We start from the raw sequence: 17469 nt of genomic DNA on the forward strand, positions 1-17469 counted from the left end.
TTTGTTGTTTGAGTCTCTTTTTCTACATTCTTTATTGCTTTCAGCAGATTTTTCCACTATCTGTCCAATATAGGCCAAACATACAGTAACTAAATGGTCCTGTCTTACTGACTTCTATTTGATTAACTAGATTATTCCACTATACGTTAATTCAGATCACTGAAAACTACTGTCAGCACAAGGCAATCTGCATATCACTAAGAGCTAGGACAGATATAAAGCTGATTACAGGTGAAGGCTAGTCACATGCTACTCTAAGAAAACATGGCACACAGTTTCCTGGGCAGATACCCTATCAAGACTGGTCATGGCCATACTAACAGGACCCTTTCTAACTCTAAACATTTATTATTCCTCATGGATAGACTTCTTCTCCTACACACCTTCCAATTTTGTGGATTTTCCCTACCCATTTCCTCCTTGAATGTAGATTTACCTCTTCCCTTGTTAAGAGTATATCTACAGTGTACCATATTTAAATATGTAAGGTGCAAATATGCTATTGAGTTTTAACCTCCTTTCCTTTTCATGCCTACCAGAGCTCACCCATCATAATGATTTAAATTACACCTGAAAAAAACCTCTTTATTGGTTTACATTTGGGTTTTTGAATACAAAATGCGTAACAACACTTATAGACCAACGCATTTACACATTTCATTCTAACTTGGGTGTGCAAATGACTTAATGAATCAACTTTTTTTTTGTCCTCATTTTCCATCAAGAAGGCAGAAGAAACCCAGTATATGGAGGTGGCAAACAGCACCCTCTCACAAGAAAAGAAGAAGGGAGGCCCCAGCAATGTTTCCCCTCAGACGGGCTCATATACCTCATTAGCAATCTCATTTGAAATTCTGGAGTTCTTTGTATGGGACCTTGTTCTTTACTCTCTTCCAAAGTTATTGCATTTGCTGTTTTAATCATCGGACCATTTCATTTCCACACATCTAGGCGTTTACCTCAATCCCATTTTGTAGAGTATTTTGCCAGCATTTCCTTGCATTGCAAAATTTTGTTTTCTTAGTTAGGGGACCACTGCAGTCTAGGGTATTTATCCTGTGGAGTAAAGACAGCCTTTTCCTTACCTCATGGTTTGCAAACTGCCTCCAATGTATTTAGCCTAACCTTTTTAAAGTACTTGGGATGGCCAAATTTAAAAAGGAAATTGGCCCCCTTTATAGACAACTCACTCACCATAGCCTTAAAGAGTGGAGTGAAGATGGTACTGTCCAAAAGGAGGGGTCTAAAATTCTTCAGTTGGAGTGCCCAGCAGTACAGATAAAAGTCTGGGCTGGCAATACCCCTGTGCTCTTTCTTCCTATGTAGTTTTCTCCACCCTATTCTCAACCCTTTAGCGGCCCATATAAAACTGTTGAACTTTCCCTGCAGTTTCTTAAAGCCCTTTGGCTTGAATTCTAGGGGTATTGCTTGTAGCTGAATGTAAAATTCGGGAGTATGGATATTTTTAATATGTTAGATCTTCCTAGGAAGGAGATCAGAAGGCCTCCCTAGGTCTTAAGTAATATTTTGCTTTCTATCATAATTTTATTGAAATTTACTTGAGCCTGAGTTTTTCTAGATCTTGAACTACCTAGATTCCTAAATATTTCTTTTTCTTCATGTGATGAGTGTTCCCCTCCATGAGTTCAGTTTTTGCCTGGTTTATCGAATAAACCTGAGACTTTCCCAAAACCTTCTAAGGTGCTCAGTATCGCAGGGAGTGATCTTTACAGATCCCTCATGTGCACCATTAACTCATTTGTGCATAAAGCAACTTTTTTCTCCCAACCATTGCACTCAAAAGGGATGATGTTTTGCTTTGCACTGATTCTATTTGCCAGTGGCTCAATGTACAGATTAAAAAGGAAAGTTGACAACGGACAGTGCTGGCATGTCTATCTTCTAATATTTATCTGGTTGTGAGATTCTTGTTAACCGGGATCTAAACTGTTGAATATTTATACATGGATTCCACTCTTCCACTAAAGGCCTCTTTCAAGCCATGTTGTTTGATCGGCCAGTGCAGGAAAGGCCAACTAACTCTATCAAATGCTTTGGCAGCATCAAAAGCAAGAAATGTTGGTGGAGTTTTATCTTTTCTGGCCATGTCTACGGCCTCTATTAGCTCATGTGTCAGGTCATGTGTTTGCCTTCCTTCAGCAAAGCCCTTTTGATCTTTATGAAACACTTTCTTCAATTGCTTTGTTGATATCTGTGTCAAAATGTTATAATCGCTATGCAATAGGGAAATCAGCCAATACGACTTACATATCTTGGGATCTTTATTTGGTTTTAAAATTATGTTGACAATGTCCTCATGCCAGGATTGAGTGAAATCATGTCACTTTACCAAAGCTTCATTCATACTTCAGTTAAACTGGGAACCAGCTCATCTTTCAAAGCCATATATAGCTCATTTGGGAGGTTATCAGAGGCCACCTGCCTTTCTGCTCTTTAGTTTCCAAATGACCTCGGAGAGTTCTTCAGTGCTGATCTCAGAGAATATTCTTCCTTTGAGCTAGCTTGTAAAATTGGAGTAGCCAACTCACAAAGGTAGCCCCTAATCTGTTCCACTGTCACTTCTAGGTTATCAGTATACAGTGTCTGGAAGAAATGTGAGAAGGCTTGTTCCATCTCTGAGTCCTATGTTAATAGTTTACCCATTTCGGTGTTGTGAATGGCCTTGATAATATTTCTGTTACAATCTACTTTAGATTTCCAGGCCAGTAATTTACCGCAACCCTCCCCATACTCATAGTGGGACAAATTCATAGCCTCCCATTTCTTTTAGATTTTTGCCTCTAAAAGGTTTACTAGGTTGAGTTCTGCACTCTGTATTTTTACTTATATCAGAGTCTGGACTTGCTGGTTGTAAGTGTTATCTACCTCTCTCAAGAGCTTCATTATTGTGGATTTAAGATTACTTATCTTATTCTTTGTCTCCTTACAATGTGCTGCAGTTAAACCTATTAGTTTACCCCTTGTAAAGGCTTTATTTGTATCCCAGACAATGTTCAAGTGGGCCAAAGATTTATCAGGCTGAAAAAATTCACTTGTTTCTTCTTTCAGCGTATCTAGTAATTGTGTTTCTAAAAAGAGAGCTCGGTTTATGGTCCCTCTGCCAACTGTTGGTGTTTGATCTAACCTAAGTTCTAGACTAACAGTGGAATGGTCAGACAAATGTTCAGCTGCATGCTCCACTTTTTTAATATTCTTAATTATTCTAGCATCCATGAGATAAAAGTAAATTCTGGAGAGGTGTCCGTATTTTTTATGAAAGGTGAACATGTGTCCTTTACTCCCCTTCTCCCTCCAGATGTCAACAAGACCTAAACCATCCATTGTTTGTTTTGCTAGGGCTCTCATTTGGGGTGAATTTGCCATATTTCTACCAGGAGATTTATCTGGCTAGAGATCAATTAGTACATTAAAATCACCTCCTAATATTATGGGGAATTTGATCTCGAAAAGCTGATTATATAGAACTTGAATCGGGGGCTGGATCGTTTGTATTTTGTCTGTAATATCCAGCAAAGGCGTACTAGTTACGGAGTGGCATATTATCAAGCACTGCGTTAAAATTATCGCTGCTTTAGCGGCAGAAAACTGCAGCTAAAGCGGCGATAATGGCCTTGATAATATGCCGCAGAGAACTCCAATAGAAGCTCATGTTGACACCAGAACATGGGCTTCTATGGGAATTCTTAAGTGCATATTGTCAAGCCCATTATCGCCGCTTTAGTGGCAGTTTTCTGCCGCCAAAGCGGCGATAATTTTAACACCGTTTCTTGATAATATGCCCCCATATGTTTTCACTTTTACTATAACCAATCCCCCCTGAACCCAGACTGCATTCTGCCATAGTGGCTCTGGTACACTTTTCAAAAAGGATTGCCACATTCCTTAACACAGCATGACTGGTTTGTATGTATTTTTGCCTTTTTAATATATTCCCCTATTCCTCTTTTAACGTAGGAGTCACTTGTATCATTATAATTTCACTATCTGAAACTTTCAAGTATTCCAGAATTCTTCTTCTTCTACTATTAACTGTGAGGCCATTGACATTATATGTTAAGATCATTAACGGTATAAATGGTGATGACTCTTCATGAATTAGTTTTGGGGCAGGGGGACTGGGTTAAATTTGACTGAGACCCTCATTTAATTTACCTGCATACTATGGGCATACGTACAAGCCCCTATCACCACCACAACTTCACCTATATTGACATTGTGGTGGCGATAGGGTCTGCTTCTTCTGTATAACTCAGCATTAAGCCACTTAACAGGGCTTAACGCTGCCTTGTACATAAGGCCCCCTTTCGCGCTATGTTTAGCCTGAAAGCGGTGGGCAGTGAGTGTTGTGGTGGGCATTCCACCGCAACACCCTTTCATTTTGACGCTGCCCCCTATCAACAAGGGTGGCATACACAGAAGGCAGTGCCAAAATTAAGACCAGGTAAAAACTGGTCTTAAGAACTGAAACAAGGAGGAATGCTTTTTGCCTTGTGCAGCACACATGGAATAAGCAAAATGCCATTGTTTGTTAATGTGTAGGAAGGTTTCCCTTCCTGCATATTAACAATTTTTTTTAAAATGCCATTTTGTCAAATTCATGTGTGCTGCATGAAACAGCACCCAGGAAAGTGACAGGATGGCATTTCTAGGATTGTTTATGTGCAGGAAGGGACACCTTCCTGCACATAAACAGGCCCCCCCTGCATTCAGACACCCTTGCACTCTGGTGCAAGGGTGCCTGCGTTTGTGCTACATTGCTAAACATAGCACCATCGCAGGGGGAAACACAAGGCTGAACCACATTCTTGTAAATATGGTGCAGCCTTGCATTTTAGAAGTGGAGGAGAGAGGCTTTAAGCCAGGAAGGTTAATGCCTCTCTCCTCTACTTCCTTGTACATATCCTGCTAAATCTTTGTCAATGAGGAGTTTTTTTTTCTCCCACATGCTCCCACACCCAGTGATTAAAGAAAGACAGATGTCCTATTGCGGTGGTGATCCTCCCACCCCTACCCTGGGGAACCCTCCAAAAACCCATTGCTATTCTTCCAAAAATTACCCATTTGAACTCTCTTTAGTCTTCAGTGATGTGACTTTTAGTTCTGGTGTTCTTTCATTTGTTTCACTCCACAAGTAAAGTATGAGAGAGATTCCCTTCTAACCAAAAGGGATACTCTTCAAACTCTTGCTGTCAAACTGTATGTTCATATACATCATCAAAGGGAAATCCAACATACATTTTCATCCGCTTAACTGTATTGGTAGTGAACACTGTTTAATGTAAAAATGCCAAATGTATTCACTATAATCAATACTTTATCAGTCAACAAATACTCTCAGAATTAAAAATATACTGTATCCAATGTGACCTTACTATAATACAAAATAGTGTATCAATACTAAAAAAAATTAAAAACATTGTTTATATTTTGTGCAAAATTATATCAATATAAAATATCTCCCTAATACACTAATCTAATATTTGTTAAAAGCAAAATCCTCTGATCTACACAATCAAAGAGCGTACGAATATCAAAATATACACAGAATAACAAATATCATCACAAGTTTTCGACATGGCATTTCAGTGGTATTGATAAGGTTCAGCCCACTTTCTTCTGGACAAAGTATTATCAGATATTATTTTATCTAAAAAGAGAAAGAACAATATTCAAACACACGATCATAAAAGGCAAGTGTCCTTAAAAAGGCTTAGCGTGTAGCTCTCTTCATTCCTACTCCTCTTCCACCCACAAATATTCAAACATACTTAATCTTTCCGGACTTCTCTTTTTCCCACTCGTATATTCAGTTATCACCTCTAGTAGTTGAACATTACTTCCTCATAAAGTCATTCCTCATTATAAAATAAAAAGGCTCTGGGTTACTCCTTGATCGCTCCCTCATGAGCCATTGTTCTTATTTTCTTTTTTTATAAATCTATTGTTATTCGAGTTGTAATAGCTATTAACTCATAATTAGGGCTCCCGGTTTTCCGTTTAAACGGATTTTTACATATAAATACAGACGGAAAACAAGTTTTCCTTTGTCTGTATTTAAATGTAAAAACGGGAAAATACTACTGCCATGCTCCAGCAGAGTTGCCTCCAGGGCCGGCTTTAGGGCAGTGCGACCGGGTGCTGGCTTCCTGGGGGCGCCGTGTTTGAAAGTTTATTATGCTTTTGAGGCACCTGCTGCAGCGTTTCTTTCCCCCGGCAATTACCAGGCCTCACATAAATGTCAAGATAACTCGTGTGATTACAAAATGCTGATCTCTCTCCAGGAAGATAATTATAGTTGAGGTTTTGATTTAAGTGAAGTTAGTGCAGAGGGTTAATATGCCTGCTGCAAAGAACGTGTACGAAGTAGATTACAGAGTGCGTGTGATGTAAACAGATAAGCAGGTTACTACTTTCAAAGAGACATCCTTTTGTTAATTGCAATTTATAACTTAAAGTCCTAATATAGAATAGTGAGCTATTAACTTTCATCCTAGAACTGCATACTCACTGCCAAGTATAGATTATTAGAACATTGATTAATGTTGCAAAAAGGATTCATTTGGCTAGAAATCGATTCTTATTATTGAAGAAAACTCCCAACTCTGCTGTTTCTTTTTCGACTCCGAGTTTGTGCTTCTCCACACCAAGCACTCTTAAACTATACTGCCTACCAGTATGGATGACATGTGACTCCTACACTTTTAGTCCTTTGGCTTATGTAACATGTCTTATACACTGATTTACACACGTATGATAGATTGTCTCTGTGTAATGTGTGTGTGATGCAGTGCTCGGACACCCTACACTGGTATGAGTGGCGCTATATAACGTATTCAATGCATCTGAGAGAGTGAGGTTATGGAGACTTGGTCACTGTTAAAGGGTGCTAGTGAGAGAATCCGTGGTGGAGGTGGTCATTGGGGGGGCGCCAACAAACATTGTCGCACAGGGCGCCACCAGTCGGCCCTGGTTGCCTCTCCAAGTCCTCTTCCTGATTCCAGGGTTGTGCCTGCCTACAAGTAACATCAAACGTTTTTATTGATGCCCAGCCATTTATTTCCGGGGCTCCGTACAGCCCCTGGAGTGAGCTCTTCACCAGCCATTAGTAAACAAAAGTAAGTGCCCTCGGGGAAGAGGGGAGGGGAGGGGGTGGGGCTGGAGTCTGTGGCGTATATGCAGTTTTGCGGCTGGCAAAAACAGGATTCGAATGCCAGCACCCCCTGGGGTGCAAAAGCCTAGCTACGTCAGTGGAGTGTTGCCGAGTTTGTGGCCAGACTGCAGAGCAACACTGTGTATATGTGGCTGCAAGAACAATCTGGCCACAAACTCAAAGCCTTTCTACGCCACTGACTGGAGTGTTTGCAGAGTTTGTGGCTGGACTGCATAGCCTATAACCGTTGCGGTCTCTTCTTTTTTTAACTGGTCAAGATAAGGACAGTGCCCACTTCTGCTGCCCCCCCCCCTTTCTTCCTCTTCTTCCCTCTCTTTCTGCTGCACTTCTCCTCACTTGTAGAAAACCGTGATTGTTCTTTCCTCTCCTTTCCGTCAATCGCTCCTCTGCGAAATGGATCCAAAAAAAGGAGAAACACGTTTGCTGCAAATGTCTTTGTCAGCAATTTTTCTACACCAAATTTCAGCCTCATGAGGAGAGAAAAAAGGTTTTAAGATGCAAACAATGAATACATAACTAAATAAAACAAGACAGAGTAGTCGCAAAGTGGCCAGTTTGGTTTTATTTATACCCAAAGACATTAGCGCCACCTTTCAGAGTTTGCAAGTGAAGCACTACTTTTCTTTTCATGTTGTTAGCTTTTCAAGCAAATACACTCATTGATTTCTGAATAATGAGTGTAAAAGCATTATGGTGTCTTCCCTGTGAGTGTTTGCTTTTTCCAGTACGTTATTACTTTTTTTTCAGGTAGCATATTAGTCTAGTCTAGTGCATATTTGAATTGAGTTGCTTCCAGGTGTTTATAGCGGGGCACAATTGGGTTGTAGCTGAAGTTAGTGTGTTTCTCTCAGTGGGGCAGTATGGTGTTCAATGAGGGGGAGGATGTGGCACTCTACTGATGACAGAAACTGCAAGGCTCTGAGACAAATGGCTTATGATAGCACTTTTAAGCGGATTTGGGACATTCTGCAAATGGCAAATTTATCAGATGAATGTATTGTGTTGGCCAATAACAACGAGTGCATGTGTGCATTGTCAATTTAAATAAATGTGGAAAAATACTAGCTGCAGTGTCAACTTTTGCTTGTGGCAAAAATAAATGTGGATAAATACAGATAAAATGCCCAAAATATAAATATGGATAAATACAGACGGAAATGGTAAAAAAATAAATACCATAAAACCGGGAGCCCTACTCATAATTAGTGACCTTCTTTAATTAATGTTCCATATATATTTGATGTTTTTTTAACATACCTCAAAACAAAATGGTCTTGTATTGAATATCTTTCCCATCACTTTCATGTATAGTAGGGATCTCACAAGTTTTATCCCTGCAAAAAAAGGGATAACTGTTTTAATTTAAAACTCTCTACAATAGCGACTCCTCACAATCCATGATGGGTTGCCAGGTGAAAGTTACTTTAGATATGTAAAACTTATCTTTTCATATTCCAATGTGTATTTATAGAGTAACCGTCCCAATGCACTTGGGTGAAGTATCACTTTCTGTTCCTTGCCTGTCCACTTATCATCTGGACAATATTCTACACCGGACAATTAGTACTCTCACCTTATCTAATGGTCACAATGAGAAATAGAGCACATTATGAAATTTAAAAAAGAAAGTAATTTGTATCGAATAACATTCAAATTGTTTTATAGACTATTGTAAGAAAGGTATCATTCCAATAGGGCTTCAAATTAAAAATGAGCCACGTCTATTTGTTAAAAATGAAAAGTTCAAGGAGCATTGGACACTAATTGCTAATAGGTGGAGCTGTGATTGGATGCTTCTAATCATTGAGACAGCACAAGAAAAGATAATTTTAGAAAAACGTGACATCGAAACTTTGGAATTCCAATTGAAAGAAAACACAGCACTAGAAGAAACAAAACATAAATTAGATGAAATACAAGAAGACATTGTAGGATACAGAGAATACATGGTGAACATAAAAACTAAGAAATTAATAAAGGATGCAAGCAGGTATAATATTGAGTATAGCCACACCTTCAAAAATATTATTATGATAGGCCATTAAATGATGCGGGACAACATAGAAGATTATCCCCAAACAATATCAGAGGAAGAGAATGCACGGGATCAAAGATATAATAGAGAAAACAGAGAAGGAGGAATGGAACAGAGTAGAGAAAATCCTTTTTTCTTAGACCAACAACAGCAAAGATGCATCCCAAACCTGTAAGGGAGAGGCAGGGGGAGGGGGAAACTATCAACGTCAGACTGAGGGCCCAAGAAATCATCCTATGAGAACCTACCGTTAAAGGAATTGGGATTAACAGTAGAGACGGCACCAATAGTAAATGTATCCTGTAGAGTTCCAAGTATAGAAGAAACATGTTTGATAAAGAGATGGTTAGGGTTTGTTGCCATGACACCGCCTAATACTTTGAAATAGAGAAAGGCATTAGAGATCTAGTTACGAAGATCATATTAAGTAAGTTATTTGAGGGTAAAGAGAGAGTACCTAAAGACAATGAGTCAGGGTCAAAACTATTGTGACCTGGACTCCACTAAAACAAATGGAAGGTAAGGAAGGAGAGGTTTTCTAAAAGGTTATAGAGATGGGTATAGAAGATCTATCAACTAAAAAATTCAGGAGTAAGAATAATTTATCAAAGGACCTTTGTGAGGTCATGAAGGATTTAGAAGGATGTGGTACTATTACAGTCAAGTCTGGTGATGTATGTATGTTCTCCTAGTAGTCAAGGCCCGTTGTTGTAGATCCAGCAGAGATGAATGGAAAAATTTGGAGACACAAATAGTTAGGTTGGCTAGGGAGGATGAAATAATTTGAAAGGATGAATATGAATTCCTCTATAATGTATATCCAATACTTCCTGCCCTATATGGACTTCCAAAGATACACAAAAAACTTTGGATCCCCCAATGCGACCAATCATTTCCAGTCTAAATTCTCTCACTGGGCCATTCTGTAAGTATGTGTATTGTTACTGGAGACCAATGGTCCTAAAACAAACCTCAGACATAAAGGATATGACTGACATGATTAAAAAAGGGTATAATGTTTGATTCAGATCCAATATGGTTGGTCTCCTTAGACATTGAGGCCCGATGTAGAAATATTCCTCAAACAGATACAGTAGAGATAATTAGAAATATGAAGAAAGAGATCTATTACCTTGTGCTAGTTTCATCATTGAATTTGTGGAGATTATTTTGAAGAATAATATCTTTTTATTTAATGGTGAGTGTTATTATCAGACCAAAGGAACCCGCATGGGTGTAACATACGCTGCTAGTCTAGCCTTCCTGTATGTAGGAGAGTTAGATTTGGGGGACTCTAGTTGGCATAGGTAGGTACCTGTGACAAATAGGGACCCTTGCGTCTAGTCAGGGTAAGGGGGTACACTCCTAAAATAACCCCTGCCCACCCCCTTGGTAGCTTGGCACGAGCAGACAGGCTGATCTCAGAGGCAGTGTGTGAAGCATTTGTGAACACATACAGTAATCAAGTGACAACACTACAGATGGACACCACACAAGTTTTATATAAAAAATAAGTATTCTTTATATAGATTTAACACATGACCATAAACGACAAAGATCCACAATACTGTTACCTTAAAATGGTAGAATTTAGCTTAGTTCTCTTAAGATGGTAAATGCGACACTCAAAGTTTAATGTACCTTAAGATGCGACACGCAGGGCAACAAAAGTGCTTCAAGGACGGTGATGCGTTGAAGATCCGGTGCAAATAAACAAAGATGGTGCTTTCTTCATGATGCAACATGCTTCCCGGTGATGCAACGGCACCTGATGCACCGTCGATCCTCTTCTCCGGTGATGCGAGATGTTTCCTCACGATGCGAGCCGCGACAGGCCCTGCGACACGCTTCCCAGTGATGCGGCGGCGTCTGCTGCAACGTCGATCCTCTCCCCTGGTGATGCAAGTTACTTCCTCACGATGCGAGCCGCGCCAGGCCCTGCGACACTCTTCCCGGTGATGCGGCAGCGTCTGCTGTGACGTCGATCCTCTTCTCCTGGCGATGCGAGGCGCTTCGGTGGACCTGCGATGACTCAACGATTCTTCTGCGACACGCTTCCCGGTGATGCGGCTGCATCTGCTGCAACGTCGATCCTCTTCTCCGGCGTTGCGAGGCGCTTTGTGTTGTGAAGCGGCAGCGGCAGTTTGGCGACGCGCTTCCTGTTCTTGAGTCGCGCTTCCAGCTCCTTGCGACACGCCAGTCCTCAAAAAGTCCAGCACAACTGCAGGCACTTCAAAAGAACTCTTGGGGTGCTGGTAGGTGAAGTCTGTTGGCCCTGAGACTTCAGCAGGAGGCAAGCTCTTTTCCAAAATCTTGGAGATCCATCACAAGTTGAATAAAAGTGCACACACAGTCCTTTCTCCTTTCTTTGGCAGTCAGGCAACCACTGCAGGCCAATCCCCCAAGTAGCACTTCAGTTTAGGGATAGTCTCTCCTCAGTTTCTTCTGGTTCCACTCCTCAGCAAAGGTTTCTTCTTGTTTCCCAAAGTGATCTAAAGTTCTTGGGTTTGGGTCCCGATATTTATACCCAGTTTCTCTTTGTTCTCCTAAGGCAGAGAGGCCTTTGCCTAGTCCAAACCAGTTCTGGTCAGTCCTGGAGCACTTTGTTGACAAGACTTCTTCTTTCCTTTAAGAGGGCAGAGACATCAGACGCACCACAGGAGGTGGAGCCAGCATTGTGGAGATAAGGCACAGCCCTATTCAGGTTCCAGGTGCAACTCCTCCCACCCATCTAGATGCCGATCTCTCTATTCAGCCCTGTGCTGACTCTGTCTCCTGGAATCCCCCAGCCCCTGTCACTCAAACTCCAGACAAAGAATACACAACCTAGCAGAGGCAGGTTTGGATGGTTAGACAAGAAAATACCTACTTTCTAAAAGAGCATTTTTCAAACACAGGATGTTAAAATCAACTTCACTAAAATATGTATTTTATCATTCTGAGTTCAGGCATACTAAATTCGAATTTCTACCATGTTCCCTGAGTCAGTTAGGATTATAAGATGTAATAATCAAACTGTCCATTCTGGCCTATGGAGACCAGGTAACCTAGCAATCGTGAAAAACAAAAATGGCTGTAATTCACTATAAGAACATGCCACACACACCAGGGCATGTCCTACCTTATACTAACAATGCACCAAGCCGTTGGGCTTACCATAGGGGTGTCTGATATGAAGAAAAGGGAAGGTTTAGGGACTGGCAAGTGGGTGTACTTGCCCAGTCAGCATGACAGTACCAGACTGCACGCAGGCTTTGCAATGGCAAGCCCAAGACACACTTTTACAGGCTGCTTCTGTGGGTTGCACAACCAGTGCTGCAAGCCCACCAGCAGCATTTGGATTACCAGCCCTGGGCACTCCTGGTGCACTGTACTAGGGTCTGACAGGTAAACCAAACCAGTTAATCATGGAATCACTAATCCACACATCAATTTACGATAGGGTGCATATGCACTTTAGCACTGGTCAGCAGTGGTAAAGTGCTCAGAGTTATAAAACAGCCAACACCAGGTCAGAAAAAATATAGGAGGATGTTAAAAAGTTTAGGGGTGACCCTGCAAAAAGGGCTAAGTCCAACAAGGAGCATTTGTGGAAAAGCGCATAGTCAACGTAATGCCACCTTTTTTTGAGAGCGTACTACATTGGTCATGTTTCATTGCTCATGTGTTCTTCATTAGGCATGGTAACAGGGAAGATTTGGATGCCTTTATAGAATGGTTAAATTGTGGACATTCCGACTTAAAATGTACTTCCACAATTAGTCAATCAAAATTAAAGCTATAGATCACAAACTTTTTCTCACGGGCCAAAAATACTGGGGCAGATTTATGTTAGACTTGCGCCACTTTTACACCGCCGTTGCGTCACTTTTGTGACGCAGCGGCGGCGTAAACCATGCGCCATGTTGCGCCTTATTTACAACGTGACGCACCTAGGGAGATGCGTCACGTTGTAAAGCCCTGCGCTACATTAAACCTGCATCAGGTTTAATGTATGCAGGGTGGGCGTTCCATTGGAAAAAGCCTCGGAAAAGTGACGCAGTGAAATCTACAAGATTTCACTCAGTCACTTTTCCGACGCTGCTGCGTCAAAACCTTGCACCTGCTTGAAGCAGGCGTAAGGCATGACGCAGCATGTTAGGTATGGGCAGCCCCTAAACATTGCTGGAGTTGCGTCGTGCTTGCGACACGACTCCAGCAATGCGCCGCCCTTACGCCATCAGATGCGTCACGCATCTGTTTATCCTTGCGCCACGATGCGCTGCATTGTAAATGTGGCGCATCTGTGGTGGCGCAAGGGTAAACTTGCGTGACGCATCTTTCCTGGCGCATCCCTGCTGATTTGCAGGGATGCGCCAGGAAACATAAATCTGCCCCACTGTCTGGTGTGTGGCTGAGGGCTGCACCAATGGGCCTGCGGGTGGGGGCGGGGCTACTAGAGTAACAAAATAAAAAATAAAAAAAACACTGACCTACAATCACCACCATTTTAAAACATGGACTGGATACAGAGTAGGGAGGCTGGTTTGACATTTTAAAAAGAGACGTGGAGTAACATGGGATCGTTAGGGACATGGTCAAACTGGGGCACAAAATTGGCCCCGGCACCAAAATAAAAGTGTCCCATTTAGTAAGTTAGAAAACAAAAACAGGTCCCATTACAGCAAATTGAGACAGCTTTTACTTAGTAAAGACATGTCGTATACGTTTTTGCAAGGTATGGAAGACTGAATTGATTTGAGCTTGCTGCGCACAACATTATTTTTAAAATCAGGAAAACCAACAGTAAAACCTGACCCAGCAGACTACAAGACAGGCCCACTTTACTGACCTGCAGGCAGATTTCACAGGGCAGGCAGGCTTCCTGATGAGGAGGGGCAGGCTGGCTAATGGCATGCAGGCTGCCAAAGAAGTCAAACAAGCTGGTCGGAGAGGAGGGGGCAGATAGGCCAGATCCACGAGAGCCCCCCTGCTGCCTCTATAGTCCTTTGGGCAGATTGGAGAGAGCATGCTGTGGGCAGCAAGGACAATGCGGGTGGCGACGGCCTGGCAAAGGTAGCAGGAAGCTTGATGAAAGGCTCCTTAAAAGTCAGCTGTAAATGCATAACAGCTGACTTTTAAAGGTCGTTTTGCTTCCCGCCAGTGCCAAGCGTGTGTAGTCACTGAGGCTTTCAGTAAACACAAAAGAGGGCCAATGGAGCATGCTCGAGCGGCCCATTTTTATGTTTACTGAAACCCTCGGGGGATTCTGCTATGGAGCAGCTGTATTTGGTTTGCCCAAGCAAGAACGAGACCATGAAAAAAATATCCCAAGCAAAATCTTGACCTTTTGTGAAACTAAACAGTATTGCCGCCACAAACCAACTTTTCAGTTTTTTAAAATAAATTATAGTCCCCCCAAAAATGTTTGTAATTTTGATGAAAGAGGACCAGGATTGCAAGCTTTTGCATAGAAGCTTTTTATTTTGGAAAAATGAGTCATATATGCATACACACATGCACATATGGAAATCCCCTGCCTCAAGCAGTGAAGTCATTTTTGTATTTGATTTGCTGGCAGTCTTGACCACGCTCCCACTCTGGCTGTGACTGCTGCACTTATCCTGAAATAACGCCCTCTGGTCCAGTCCATTTCCCACTGCCCACCACGTGGCAGGTTCTGGACTCATTCTAATTTTGTGATTCGAGGAGCCTGGCTTGCATGGTAGCCAATCACCATGCAGCGGTAGCTACTTCATTGTCCCTGCACTAGCAATCACACTGTGAGTGTAAGCGAAGTGCCTGCCATCAGATGGTTGTGTTTTCTTTTTTTTTATCTAGAGGGCTGTGATTTCAAGCCACAGAGACCCAGTGCACACATTCCGCAAATGTATGACAAACATTTGTGACAGGCCACTTGTGATGCGCATGTAGTCACTGAGGCTTTCAGTAAACACAAAAGAGGGCCACTGGAGAATGCGCAGTAAAGTTGATATGGTAACACTCGAGCGGCCAACTTTTATGTTTACTGAAACCCTCGAGGGATCCCACAACTACTGGCTGTGCTTGGCTTGCGGGTCGCCAAGCAAGGTCTGACGGGCTGCTAGTGGCCCACGGGCCGTATTCTGAATATCACAGTAATAGATGGTTTATTAGAAGTAGAAATTTTAACTAAACCATCAGATCTAAACATTGATCTCCATTATACTAGCAGTCACCCAAATTGTCAGAAGGATAATTTACCCTTCGGGCAACTCTTGAAACTCAGAATAAATTGCACTAACAGGGCTGGTTTTGATATATATGCAGAAGCCTTGAAGGGGAAACTTCTAAATAGAATACCCCAAAAGAACAGTTAGGCAAGCTTACAAGATGGCAAAATAGTATAATAGGGATAGTCTTTTGAAACAAATACAAAAAAGCAGGAGAGTCAGCCGAGGATAATTTGAATAACAAAATTCTCATGTATGAGTAATTAAATAAAAAATCTGATCATTAGGAATTGGTCCTTAGGTGAGGTAATGGAGGAAAGTGTAGAAAACCCCCTGTTTGCATATAGGAGGACTAGAACAATCAGAAAGTGTCTTGTTTGCACATAGAGAAAACATAAAGGGCTACAACAAAGAAGTATTATCAGTGGAAATAAAGTTACAGCCAATTTGTTATGCTGTAGTTGTGGCAACTGTAGATCTATGATGACAGGCACGGATATAGAATTGAATGATTTAAAATAACACCATGAATACAATGCTGAACTGTAGGAAAAAAACAAACATAACATACCTGTTAGAAATGGGATTTGTGGTTGGCTAAGGCTTGAGCCAAAGCCAGGCAGAAATCACCACTCTAGTCAGGGCAAGGGGGAAACACACTGTTGATAACCCCTGCTCACCCCCTTGGTATTTTGGCACGAGCAGACAGTCTTATCCCCAAGGCAATGTGTAAAGTATTTGCACCAACACTCCCAATAACACAGTGAAACACCACATAGGGACACCACACAGGTTTTTATAAAAATAGATATCTCTTTATCTAGATTGTGCAAGACCAGAACGACATAAATCCACCATACATAAATATCTTCTTTAGAATGTTCTCTTTTAGGCAATTAGAATGTGAAAACCAACAAACTCCACAACTTATCACAAGACAGTTACCCTAAGTACCTGCACGCGGTGCTCTTCTGGCTGGGAAACTCTCCCTCACGAGCCTGCTAGCTCCATAATCGATGTGTTCCACTGTACGCCCGCCAACACTGCCTCCGGTGTTAATTGCAGGGTTTTAAGCCTTGACACATGCCCTGCAAGAAATATTACACACACCAGCCCCTTGTGGCTGGTAAACTGACGCGCCACTTAATCGTCTGACTCCGGGGTCAGCGCTGCCACACTATGCCCCCAAATGGTGAAAAACAAATAGGCTCCTTGGAGCAGCCCGCTGTACCATAGCTCTTCTTTTATGCCAGTACAGGACGCACTGATGACCTCAATAGGGGAGCCCCATGCTATTTAGTCAAATACCTGCACAATCAGTGAACTCATAAGTGTAGCCTCCAATGTGAAGTGTGTAGGGCTTAAACAATGCGACCTCCAAGCTGGCACCGATATGACATGCTACTCACTGTGTGAGTTTGGGCTAGTTAATACAGCTCTCCCGCCAGCAAAACAGCCCGCCTGCAAGCCAAACACAGCTCACCTGCAGCACTCCTGCCGCCAACAGTCTCAGGTGCAGAATTCGGAACCGTTACCTGGGGTCACATCATGGAGGGTGCAGTCAGCGTTGGTGACTCGGTGGGGCAGTTCTTGCTTGGCGCTCCCTTTCAGGAGTCGAGCGCGGGTGGGCACACAACATTGGGCTCACTCTGGGAGATCCTCCGACGGAAGCCCTTCTCCTGTGGCGCCACTTCCCCAGCGAGGCTGATACTTCTTGTCCCACACGCAGCCATACTTCTCTTCTGGCTCGGGCTGACGTCCCACTGGGCGGCCCTCTGCTCTACGTGGTGGTGACGTCAGTAGGGGTGTCCCGGTTGCTAGGCAATGCCTCGCAGCCGGGAAACTATGCACAGCTTGCTTGTTCTTTGTTGCGATTACAATATCGGGCCAGCGGCGGTGATGGGATGCTCTGCATCTTGACCGGTCCCACTTCTCCCCACAGCTCCTTGTAGCCAAATGCTGGGCGCAGGACCACGCACTTGGCGACAAAGAGGCGATCTCACCAGTAGAGAGCTTCTCAGAGGTGTGGGCTTCACCGGGAATACACACTG

The sequence above is a fragment of the Triturus cristatus genome, chromosome 4_2 (assembly GCF_964204655.1).
Source record: "Triturus cristatus chromosome 4_2, aTriCri1.1, whole genome shotgun sequence".
In the NCBI taxonomy this organism is placed as follows: domain Eukaryota; kingdom Metazoa; phylum Chordata; class Amphibia; order Caudata; family Salamandridae; genus Triturus; species Triturus cristatus.